Source organism: Pinus tabuliformis, chromosome 1_2 (assembly GCF_031772625.1).
Source record: "Pinus tabuliformis cultivar Carrire ecotype Pingquan chromosome 1_2, CPIR1, whole genome shotgun sequence".
In the NCBI taxonomy this organism is placed as follows: Eukaryota; Viridiplantae; Streptophyta; class Pinopsida; order Pinales; family Pinaceae; genus Pinus; species Pinus tabuliformis.
In genome coordinates this window covers 533,286,168-533,298,573 of record NC_142298.1, presented here as the reverse complement: position 1 = coordinate 533,298,573, position 12,406 = coordinate 533,286,168, and positions in this window count along the sequence as shown.

Here is a 12,406-nt window from a genome sequence, read left to right as displayed (position 1 = left end):
GGTCAGACAGCTGTCCTATGACATTGATAGTTGAGGCATCTTTCTTCCGTCTGCCTGGATGTTTGAAACACTTCTCCTTAACCAGCTTGTTATAGATTGGCACATCCTTGATGGCCTGGAGAAGGGGTATCTTCACACACAACTGCTTGAGCTCTCCCAGAAGCTCATCTTCTTCTGGGTTAGGTTGTGTGGTGGCTGTTAGTCTCTCAGGAAAGGGTGGAATAGGCTTTGGTTCACTCTCCTGATGGTTTTCCTCATCCTCTGGGGGAGGAGGTTGGCGATCTGGAAGAGTCTTTCCAGATCTAAGATTGATCTCCTGGATCTCCACAGCATAGGTAGGGCATGAGGTCTCCCCAGTATATACCTGCTGAGCCTGTCTATTGTTGGGGTTCGGGTTCGGTTGAGCAGGCATCTAAGGTTGCCTTGGAGGAGCAGGAGGTAAAGGCTGAGGTTGAACTGGTGGTGGAGGCAAAATGGCAGGAGGAGTGTTGTATTGGGGCCTCCACCCCGACTGAGGAGCACTCCATTGAGGCTGCGACTGGGTATGTGAGTGATATGGATGAGAAGTAGGTTGAGTAGGATACTGAGGTGGATAAGACCATGGAGGAGGCATGGACCAAGAAGGATGAGCAGGGGGACCCCAGGAAGGCATGGGAGTCGAGTGGTTGGGGTTGTAATAAGCTTGAGATGCCCCTTGCATCCCCTGCTGATAAGGTCTAGATCCTTGAGGCCTCCTTTGGTTGATGAAGTAGAGAGGTTCAGTGGGGGCTTCGGTTCCTTGGTACATGGCTTTAAACCCAGGTAAGGTCGGACACTGATTTGTTGGGTGGTCCTCCTCACAAACGAAACACACTTCAACCGAATGCAATGGACATTCGTTCTTAGGGTGTCTTCTGGTGCACCTAGGACAGAAGACAGCCAATGCTCTCTTAGCTTCTTCTTTCTTCTGCTGGATCCTGAATGTGTCCAGCTGCATGGTGATGGTCTGTCTCACCTCACTCTTAAGATCTTCTAATTGGTTTGTAAACTCATGTTTGGAGAAAGGGACACCAGTGGAGAGGAGATTTCCTCTACCTCGTTTTCTAGCTACCCTGGAATGATTTCGAAACACAGTCTTGATGTCCTCATAAGGCAGTTGGTAAATGTCCCCCCCAGCTAACATGTGAAGGGTGTCTAAGAGATCTTCAGGGACTCCTCGGAGTAGAACCAACTTGAGGGATTCAGGGTCAAGTGTGCACCTGGCCCGTTTATAGCTAAGTTGGAACCTCTCCTCATAATCCTCTAAAGACTCATCATTCCCCATGGTCATTCGAAAGATCTCTCCCTTGGTTTCCTTGGACCTACAATAATCCCTATACTTGGTATTGAAGGCTTGCTGCATCTGAGCCCAAGTAGCGATGCTATTCCCAGGTAATCCCATGAACCAGCGTAGTGCTGCATCCTTAAGAGTGGAAGGGAAAAGCTTCAGCTTTTGCTCATCTTCAGTATAGTCATAGGTTCTACAGAGGACAGCAAACTCAAATAGGAAGGTATCAGGATCCTCAGTGGTTAGTCCATGGAAGTGAGGCAAAGCAGAGGGGCTAATGTTTTTCATTTTCATCTCTCCATTGGTCTCTCGGATGGGGAAAGCTCCTTCTATTCTCTGATCTTCTCTATTGTCAGCCATAGCTTCGGATGGAGTGGTCTCTAACTCTTCTTCTTCTATAGGGTCTTGGTATATCTCAGGATGTTCACCTATAGGTTCCTCTGGGTCACTGTCACCAAAGAAGAGAGAAGGGTGACTCAGTGATGTGGTGGGGGTGTTTGGTAGGAATTTGCCTGATCTATCTTGGTTCCTACGAGGCATGAAATGGAAAGGACTTTTCTTTTTTGATTGCTTTTGCCTTTTCTTTGGTACCTGCAAAACTGAAACAAAGTGATCTACAACTAACTATATTGCTCAAATGAAATTGCAGAATTGGAAAGCTAATCTAGGAAAGAAAGAAAAATTAGTCTAGGAAAGCAAGAAAGATTAATCTAGGAAAGCAAGAAATATTAATCTAGGAAAGCAAGAAATGCTAATCTATGAAAGCAGGAAATGCTAAGCTACTTTTGCAGAATGGAAATGAAATAAACTACTGAGCAGAAGTAAGAGTACGAAAGTAGAAGAAAAGCAACAATTACTAATACTCTGACGCTTCCCCGGCAACGGCGCCAAAAAGATGGTGAGCTCCAGTATTGTAGCAATAATGCTACAACTCCTCGGGCTTCCTGTCTCTCATTTTATCAACCCGGTAGTTCGTACAAACTTGGAAGCGACGGTGCTATATGCACAAGTACTAGCTCTTGTCGTAGCTGTCACTTGGTCAGCTGGCACAAGTCCGCTAGGGCTCAAGCCAACTTCTATAGGCTCTCAGAAGAAGCTTGCTAATTGATGGACGAAAGCTATTCTCAAAGGAAAAACTACTCTACTTGACAAAATGGACTGAAAGCAAATCAAAGCATGTAAACCTAGGAAACCCTAATTTAACTAATCTAACCTCTACAATGCAAGAAATGTGAATGAAACTTCTACCAATGCTGTTGTTACCTCTAATAAGTGCAAATGCATGGATCTAAACTACTTGCATCATGAAAGATATGTTTTTGTATTTTTCCTTTAAGTGTGTGGAATGATTGTGATCTTGTGCTAACTAGGGTTTGGTTGTGCAGATGGGATGGAGAAGGAAGGAAAGCGTGGGATAGGTTGGGGAGGCTAGGAGAGGTCCCTAGGGATCCTTAGCATCCATCCACAGAGGTTCCTCGCATTCAGATGCTCAGCAACCGAGAGAGTGGCCTCCTACAGGATGGCTGTGGAGGATCCTACAGGATACTCTGTTTTCTACAGGATGTCTACAAATGGCTACAGGATGACCTACCGTGAGTGTTTGGAGTGATGGAGGAGTAATGGAATGGTAGGGGGGGATGTGTAAGGTAGGAATGAGGCTGGTGATGGCTGTAGAAGTGGAGGAATAGGATAGGGAGTGAATGTAGGGAGTAGGTTGGGAGATAGAGGGCTAGGGCAATGAAAGGGCTAGAGAATGGAAGTACGTGAGGAGTGAAAGACTTTGGGAGATAACAAAGCGGAGCAGGGGTAGAATATGTGTGTGCATGCATGATCAGGATGGAGAATGAAGTAATGGAACGAGAGAGAGCAGTGTAAGTGAAACAAATGCTTGTGACTATCACTAAACCAAAAATGCATTAACCTAAACTACCTGTGCTTGTAAATTCAATGAACAGCAATCCAAAACGTGGAGAGAAAGGTGTATGAAGTTGTGATGAAGGTGTGTGGTGCAGGTGTGAATGACAAGGAAGCATCTAACATAACGTGACTGTGTTTGCAGCAATCATGGAATAAAGAAATGCGTATTTTTGGTGGCTAGTCATGGACTGCACTCCAATCCCAGATGAGACGGCAGTGAGCCTTAACAACCTTTTTTTTGGAGCTCCAATCGATTATATCTATCCTCTGCTACACTACGCAAGTGGAAACAAATTCACCATAAGCAACTCCTATCTAACTCATGAAAACGACCAACTTAACAACCTGTAATTCGAATTGCATGTGCAAATGAAAAGCTCAAAGTGCTGAAATGAAATGGAAAACAACACTACAGCAGAGGGGACCTATGGCTCTCAGGTTGGGCCCTAACCTGAGAGTTATAGTCTCCTTAAGAAACTCAGAACTAGATCACAAACTCCTTTCTTTATTCATAATCTGATGTCATGCCAAATTGGCTTACAAAAAGGAACGAAAACTGAACTGTGCTCCAAAATTACAATAGCAATACGAGAGTTTCAACAACCTATCCAAGGCTAAGGCCTCTATACTTATACAAAAACGATGATCCAACAAATATCCTTGATTTTAGGAGCTCGGTTGTCCAACTTCGAGTTTAACTGTTGATCCTGTAGGACAGTCATAACTACTGTTCCTGTAGAACAGTTATAACTGCTGTTCCTGTAGGACAGCTGGCTGCTTCTTAAGCTCGGAGGGGAGATGGATTGGAGCTCGGAGTTCTTGGTGGGAATCACGAGGAATGTCCCAAGACCGTGGACAACCTCTCCTAAAAACTAGCAGTGCCACCTCATTGTCTCCTTATCTCCTTTTTCGTTGTCTCTTGCTCCCTTTAAACGCCAAAACCTGGGATCACAATGCATTAGTCACGTAGATAGAGTGCCTACCCTTCTTCCTACAAACAACATGAATAAACTAAGAAATTCATGCATAAGCAATAAAAAATGAATGGTTTGAGCAAGTAGAATAGGCCAAAATGAGCCCAAATTGTACCAAAATTGGGGCTCATCACTCCTCAAGATAGAAGATGGAAAAGGATGATGAAGAAGAAGAATATAAACATCAAAGTTTTTGAGCCTATCTCTCTCTCTCTCTTCTCTTTCGTTAGGGTTTCTACAGTTTCTAGGCTAGATGAAATTATGAAGCTGCATCGAAGATATGAAGCTACAAGGTCGAAGTTGTGATGCTGAAAGGTTAAAGTTGTGAATATGCAAGGTCAAAGCTATAAAGTTGCCTCTAGATCGAAGTTTTGAAGTTTCAAGGTTGAAGTTGCTAAAGCTGCATCAAGGTGGAAGTTGTGAAGCTACTATGTCAAAGTTATTGAAGCTGCTAGGTCGAGTTGCACAAATTGGTCTTATGGTCGAAGTTGTTGGAGAAGTTGCAGGAAGACCGATGTTTATTGTTGGGAGATATGTAGGGAAATCTCATCAAGAAGGAAGGACGAATTGTTCTTGGAGGGTCTTGGTCAAGGGTCATAGGTCTTGGAATTCATCAGTTGAAGCTATATAAAAAGAGAAGGATTATTGTGGGTTTTCATCTCAGTTGGAGAGGTTTTTTCCCTCGATGATCGACTATATTTTGTGTCTTATTGTCTAATTTCTCTTTATGATTTGGTAGTTGTTTTATGGTAGAAAACACTAATAATAATAAAGGAAAACTAATTTAATCAAGTAAAGCTAAAATACATCACAAGCAGTTATCAAAGTAAGATAAATCACCTTCACTTGTTGCCCCCTAGATTTCTCAATATGGTATTAGAGCTAAGGAGACTACATCAAGGAAGGGAAAGAAAAAAGGGTTACTCTTGGGCCGGAGTATAAAGAGATCATATTGGAAACATCAAGAGAATAAATCATCAAGAAGGAATAACCCTCTCATAATACAAAAAAGAAATAATTAAGAGCATCAAAGAAGACCAAAAAATTGCAACTCATCCAAAGAAGGGTTCCACACTTGAAGCATTCTTGGGAAACAAACACATTCTAAAATAATTATAATGAGGAAGGAAGAGAGGAGCACTTTTGGGTATATTTTTTCGGGTTATATTCTCCACTCGTGTGAAGTATCAAGACATCCTTATGCAACAACAAGTATCGAATTGCAACCACCATCAAAGATCATGTTTGGTGCCAAGAAATGTCTCCTCTCCAAGCCGAAATAAAAAGAAGAAGAATTCAAGTCAATTGAAGTAGAAAAGATGAAAATTTTTCCATATTCTTTCCACACATTTGGACTAGGGTTATTGCAGAAAAGGTTGAAATTGTAGAACTGCTACAATAATCCGAAATTATGAAGAAGGGCCAAAATTTGAGGTTGTGAAACAAGTTTAACTAGCGTTGTCTTAAAGGAAGAAAAGCAAGAAAAAGTGTCGTAATCAACATAAGAATCTATTTGATCTCCCTTTTATCTAAGGATCACTTTTGAAGAATTACATATTCACCAAGAAGACATCTTCTATCATCTACATCATCATCAGAATTAAGAAGGCATCAAGTTGAAGATTTCATCATCTAGGAGTATCTTCAATTGACAAGTAAATAATTTTATATCTATATTTGAATATGTCAAAATGGCTTCATATCGCAAGGTGAGAAACAAATTGTTTGGGTCATAAAAATTTCTTGCATGGAAGAAGAGGGTAGATCTGATCCTCATAAAAAATGAAGTCGTTGGTCATGTTAAGGGTTTAATTGTCAAACTTCCAAACGAAGAATCTAAATCTCTACAAGATTAAGATATCAAAAGAAGAAGGAATAACCTCATACTTTATAAGGTTTCCAAAAATAAGAGACCAACTCCAAGAGTTGGGCGAAATAACATCTGACAAGGATATGACCACCATAATGTTCAATGCAGTACTAGAGGAATGGGGAACTTAACATCAAGCATCTATGGTATGAAGGAAGCTACTCCATTCAATGAACTATGGTAATTATGAAAAATTGAAGAAACTAGGATAAAGGAAAAAATTGATGTATGATCAAGCAAGAAAGTTGGAGCATTTGCTGCCATAGCTAAAAGAGAGGGAACTTTGGGAAGCTTTCTCCTCAAAAAAACAAGAAGAACAAATCAAAAGTTCAGTTTTATGGTTGTCATGAATATGGCCACTACAAGAGAGATTGTCCAAAGCTCAAGAAGGACAACCATAAAAGGGGAAGGGAAGAAGCCCCAATCAATGGAGAAGTGGAAGAAGTTGAAAACAAGAAGTCCAAGAAGGAGGAAGTAAAATATCTTTACGATGATTGAAATAGTCTTCCTCGTCTAGTTCTTTACAAGTTTTTGTTTCAAGTTTTCTTTTGTAAACTATAACTATCATCGTAGGAATAATTAGAAGCATGATTGGATGCATAATGTTAGGAGATGGAGTCATAGAAGCATACGATTGAAAGCAAGAGCTCGTGACATTGTCATAGAGAAGAATGAAAGATAGATGAAATATAAGTCTATGGTTGTCACCTATAGAAGGATGTAGCTCTTGGTAACCTCATTAGAAGCATAACTAGTACTTATGGGAAAAATAAGTTCATCTACTATAGATCTCATCATACAATGTTAAAAAAGGAGAATTTACAGGATGATGATGATCAAGATCCTCCATTGGAACTGTCATTGGCAAGTTCATTTACTATAAGAAGCAAGTGTCTCGTTGAGAATTCCACCTTGTACACGATACCTGGAATGATGGTATGATGTCAAAAGAAGTGAAGTAGGTCAAGGTGATTGAAGTTATTTCAATCAAGAAAGTTGTTGACGGAAGTCTAGATGACCAAAAGGGAGAGATGAAGTATGTATGCTTATATTTCATAAAATTGAGTCATGTCATATTTTTGCAGATAGCATGGATAAATGCTCCATCTGATGAGCATGATCAAGAGAAGGGGACCTCCTCCTTTAGAAGGATGCATAAAGGCATGGTCAACATATTGACTAGATTAAATCAACATAATAAGTCCTCATATGGAATATGAAATGGTTGATAAAAATGAAGGAACTATGAATGGAAGTTCCTTAGAAGCAATATGTGAAGAAAGTAAGGAGAGATTATGAAAGATGCAAATAATGTCGCATAGAAAAGGAAATCAACATATGATAACTAGAAGAATTGACTGTGACATCTCCATGGAAAAGGTATGAAGGCTCCGAAGAAGTCTGGAAAGGAACATGACCGTTGATATTTAATATCTTTTGGGAGATGTGTCAATATGAATGCAGGATGTTGATGCAACAAATAGATGTCATGATGTGAGACCATCACAAAGGTAATTTGATGTTCAGTTTTTATTTTTGAATAATATCTATATTGGCCAATGTAGGGCTACCAAAGAGAGAGTTGTAGATGTCATCTACAATTGACACTTATGTGATGGGATGATAATATCATGAAGAAAACATGATGTCAAGAAGGTAGTTGTATGAGGGAAATCCATATATGGATTAATGAATCACTTTATGATGAAAGAAAAGATGACATGACTAACATGATTCATGAATGAATGTGATGGATGACGAATTCCATACAAAGAAGTCCAGAAATATGTAGGCTACATAACAAAGAAGAAATTCATGACATCAAGAAAGGGAGTCCTACAAGCCGCCTGGTTGTCCATGGGATGCTTGGTCAATTTGTTGGTTAAGATGGAGCTTGGGTACATTCCTTTTATAGGAATGATTGAATTCTTTCATTGGAATGGGTATATCCTCCCTAGATGAGAGGGAGAGGTAGACACATCATTCTTGTTTTCACTTGCAAAGAAAGAATTGAGGGTTGCGTAATCGTTGGCATCTGATACTATTTGAGGATGTGGTAGGGAATCCAAGATAAGAGTAGTCGTAGATGACTCATATTCTTTGAGGACTGAGAATCCAAGATAAAAATAATCCTGGTGGAACATACTCTGAGAGACCCCAGGTGGGGTATGTTTCGAGAGAGACAATGGTAAGGGTGTCTATAAATCATTGGTCTCGCCAGCATTATGCTCTAATATTGTCAAGATATAAAGTTGTTAGTGAAGGCCTTATTATGTCACAATGTTGTACGATATGATACTATATAGATGGGTTACCAATCTGACTCTTCTTATGAGAATTCTTTAGATTGAGAATTTCCAAGTACCTTGTATGGATTATGAATACCTCCCTAGTTAAGAGGGAGTGTTGAAATATGTAACTAGGTTCAGTATTCATAATGGCATATGTAATTATGATTTTATGTATTTAATGAAAAGAAAAAAATAAATTTATTATTTGTTTTCTTGAGGTATGGGTTTTATGCCCAAAAAAGGAAATTTATTTTTAGGTCAAGCACCCATTGAGTTCTTCTAGGTTGTCACTATAAATTCAATTGAGTCATAGCCATTTATTGAAGACCGATTTGGGCATGTTATGTAGGAATTTAGAGGGTAAGTTCCTTAGACAGAACACCAAAGGAAACCGCTCACAAACAAATCACAGATCAATACACTAGTATTGTTGACATGGTTAAAACCCTCAAAGAAGGAAACATTTCATGGCCTGAGCCAACGTGGCCACTTCATGCAATTTATTAATAAAAGAATGAAAATTTACATAAGCTTCTCTCATGAACGATTACCCTACAAATGACCCTCCATGCTCTTTAAATAGATATCATGGATCAATTGGGTGTTAAGACACAAATCAAATGTCGGTAATAACGAAGAGAGAATGAACCATCAGATCACTACATATCGTGACCATCAGATTGTAAGTTACAAAAGTACATAGTAAAGAAACACACTTTACCTAACTATACACTAGAACAAGTTATACTTAACTATTTCCTATGTGTCGGAATATCCTAACATCCTCCCCTTAAGAACAACTTGGGATAGGATTGAAGGATGTACAAATATGACACAATAGGAGAAGGAAGGAGGCATTAGAGCCTATCCCCCCTTAGTGACAACTTCCTGAACTCCAACCATAAATCGAAGTTTAGTAAACTTCACCTCTGTGAGAACCTTTGTAAAGATGTCTGCAACTTGATCATCTGTTGAACAATATTGCACTTCAAGAACATGGTAGTGAATGAGCTTTCTGATGAAGTGCATGTGCAGTTCAATGTGTTTGCTACACTGATTTTAGACTGGATCTTTGCATATTTGAATGGCACTTTGATTATCACACCAAAGTGTAGTCGGATGCTGCTGCTGAAAGCCAAACTCTGACAAGATTTGACGAAGCCACAGGGCTTCCTTATTAGATTCTATGGCACCAGGATACTCTGCTTCTACTGAAGAAAGAGAAATGGCACTTTGTTTCTTGCAAGCCCATGTAATAGGTCCTGAACCAAGAGTGAACACATAACCTGCAGTAGACTTCCGATCATCAGGGTCACCAGCCCAATCAGAATCAGTGAAACCAATCAATAGAGGAGATGCTTCTACACTGTAATGAATCCCAAACTGAACTGTACCTCGAACATAATGAAGTATTCTTTTAGCTGCTTTCCAATGACTTTCATTTGGGTTTTGCATAAACCAAGCAATAAGGCCAACAACAAAGGAAATGTCAGAACGAGTATGGGTCAGATACAAAAATTTTCCTACAAGTTGATGGTCTAAGGTAGCATCAACTTCAGGGGAAGTACAAGTGACTGAAAGTTTGGCTCCAGCCTGAAAGGGAGAAGGGGATGGATTATAGTCTTCCATGTGAAAATGGCGTAGAAGATCACATGCATACTTGGACTGGGAAAGGGAAATACCTTCCTTGGATTGCAAGACTTGAAGACCAAGAAAATAATGCAAGTGTCCTAAGTCTGTCATTTCAAACTTCTTTTTAAGGTTGGACTTCACATGGTTTATAAGGTTGGGATCACTACCAGTAACGATAAGATCATTAACATAAAGAACAAGAATGGTAAGAGACTTTCTCACTTTCTTGGTGTAGACAGTATTGTCAAAATGACACCTAGAAAATCCAATTTCTAAAAGAAAGCTATCCATTCTGGCATACTAAGCCCGAGGGGCTTGCTTGAGACCATAAAGGGATTTTTTAAGCTAACATACAAGGCTGAAGTTTGCTTTTATAAAGCTAGTAGGTTGTTCCATATAGATTTCTTCATGCAAGTCCCCATGCAAGAAGGCAGATGTAATATCCATCTGATGGACTTCACATTTGAAAGAGGCAGCAAGAGAAAGAACAAGGCGGATAGAGTTCATTTTTGCAATAGGGGAGCAGGTTCTAGTATAGTCAATGCCTTCAACTTGTGAAAAACACTTAGCAACAAGACGAGCTTTATGTTTATCAACTTTTCCATCTGGTCCATACTTGGTTTTGTAAACCCATTTCCATCTAACAAGTTTTCATCCCTTTGGAAGGGGAATAAGATCCCATGTATCATTTGCCAATAATAAATGATATTATTCATTCATAGCTATGTCCCAATCTGGATGGCCTGAAGCTTCTGCAAAGGTGTCAAGATCATAATTAGCTGAAGCTTGAGCTAGTAAAGAAGAGGCTCTATCGAACTGAGAGCATGTATGTCATTGATCTGTAGGATCACCAACAAGAGCACTTGCTGCATAATGAGTAGCACAGAACCATTTTGGAAGCTGAGGAGATGAAGGAGGATCCTGAGAAGGTGGGGGAGGATTTTCATCCTCGCTGTCATCATCTGAAGAAGAAATATTTTCAAAGTATAAGGGATAGAGAGAGGTGGCACATCTGTCGAACTAGGCTCGTAGGCCGATATATTTTTAGCAAACTTTACATCTCTTCTAATGATAACATTTTTGGACTTAAATGGAATAAGTCTGTATCCTTTGACATCTTCAGAATATCCAACAAAAATACATTTTTCACTCTTAGGTTCTAAAGCTTTATGTTTTTCATCAGGAATATGGGCCCATGCTTCACTTCCAAAAACACGAAAGTGACTTACATCTGGTTTAATTGAGCTCCATGCTTCTTTTAGAGTGATATTCTTTAAAACCTTAGCAGGAGTGCGATTTATTATGTGATTTGCACAGTGAATTGCTTCTGCCCAAAAATTAAGACTAAGTCCTTTAGATTGAAGCATATAATTAGCCATTTATTTTAAGGTGTGATTCTTCCTTTCAGCTACACCATTTTGTTGTGGAGTATATGGAACAGTATGTTGCATTTGAATTCCATTCTTAGTGCAAAAGTTGATGAATTTGTTGTTAACATATTCTCCACCATTATCAGATCTTAGCTTAAGAATTTGATGTCTAGATTGTTTTTCAACAAAGGCCTTAAAGGCCAAGAACATGTTAAGTACTTCACTCTTGAGCTTTAAGAAGTATACCCAAGTGCGTCTAGAGAAATCATCAATGAAAGTTAAGAAATACTTGTAGCCAGAGAATGAAACAACTGGAAGTGGACCACATAAATCAATATGCACAAGCTGTAAAGGGGATGAGGCGTGCCAAGAGGCATGTTTTTCAAAACTATCCCGATGATGTTTTGCGAGTACACATCCGGAACAATCACCATCTCTGTAAGATACCATTGGAAGACCTGTCACCATATTTCTTTACATAGATTCTGAAGGGAGAAATAGTTTAAGTGACCAAATCACTCATGCCAAAGTTTGCTCACTTCATCATTATGAGCAACAAATACTGAGGGAAGATTTGATGACCCAAAGTTGTTAAACTTATACAACCTTGTAGAATCATCAACAATGCCAGTAGCTAAAATCTGTCTAGGATCTCTTAGGTCCTTAATTACAACATCGTGATGTGAAAATTCAACGATTTTACCTTCACCTGAATGAGTTATCTAATATACAGATAAAAGGTTGAAGGATAAGGTTGGAACACATAATACATCATTGAATGACCATTACCTATACGAACAGTTCCAGTCCCTACAACACTAAGAGATCTATCATCACCAACATATATATTTTTTGTGTTACAATCATTTAAAGAAGAAAACATGGCTTTGTTTTTGGCCATGTGATAAGAAGCTCCAGAATCAATGAGTCACTCATGAGAATGAGAAGAAGAAGATACCTTTAGTGCATATCCAGACCGAGATACTTGACAAGCACATGCAGAAAGTGTTATTCCTGAAGATGAAGTTGAAGTTGTTGAGTGCTCC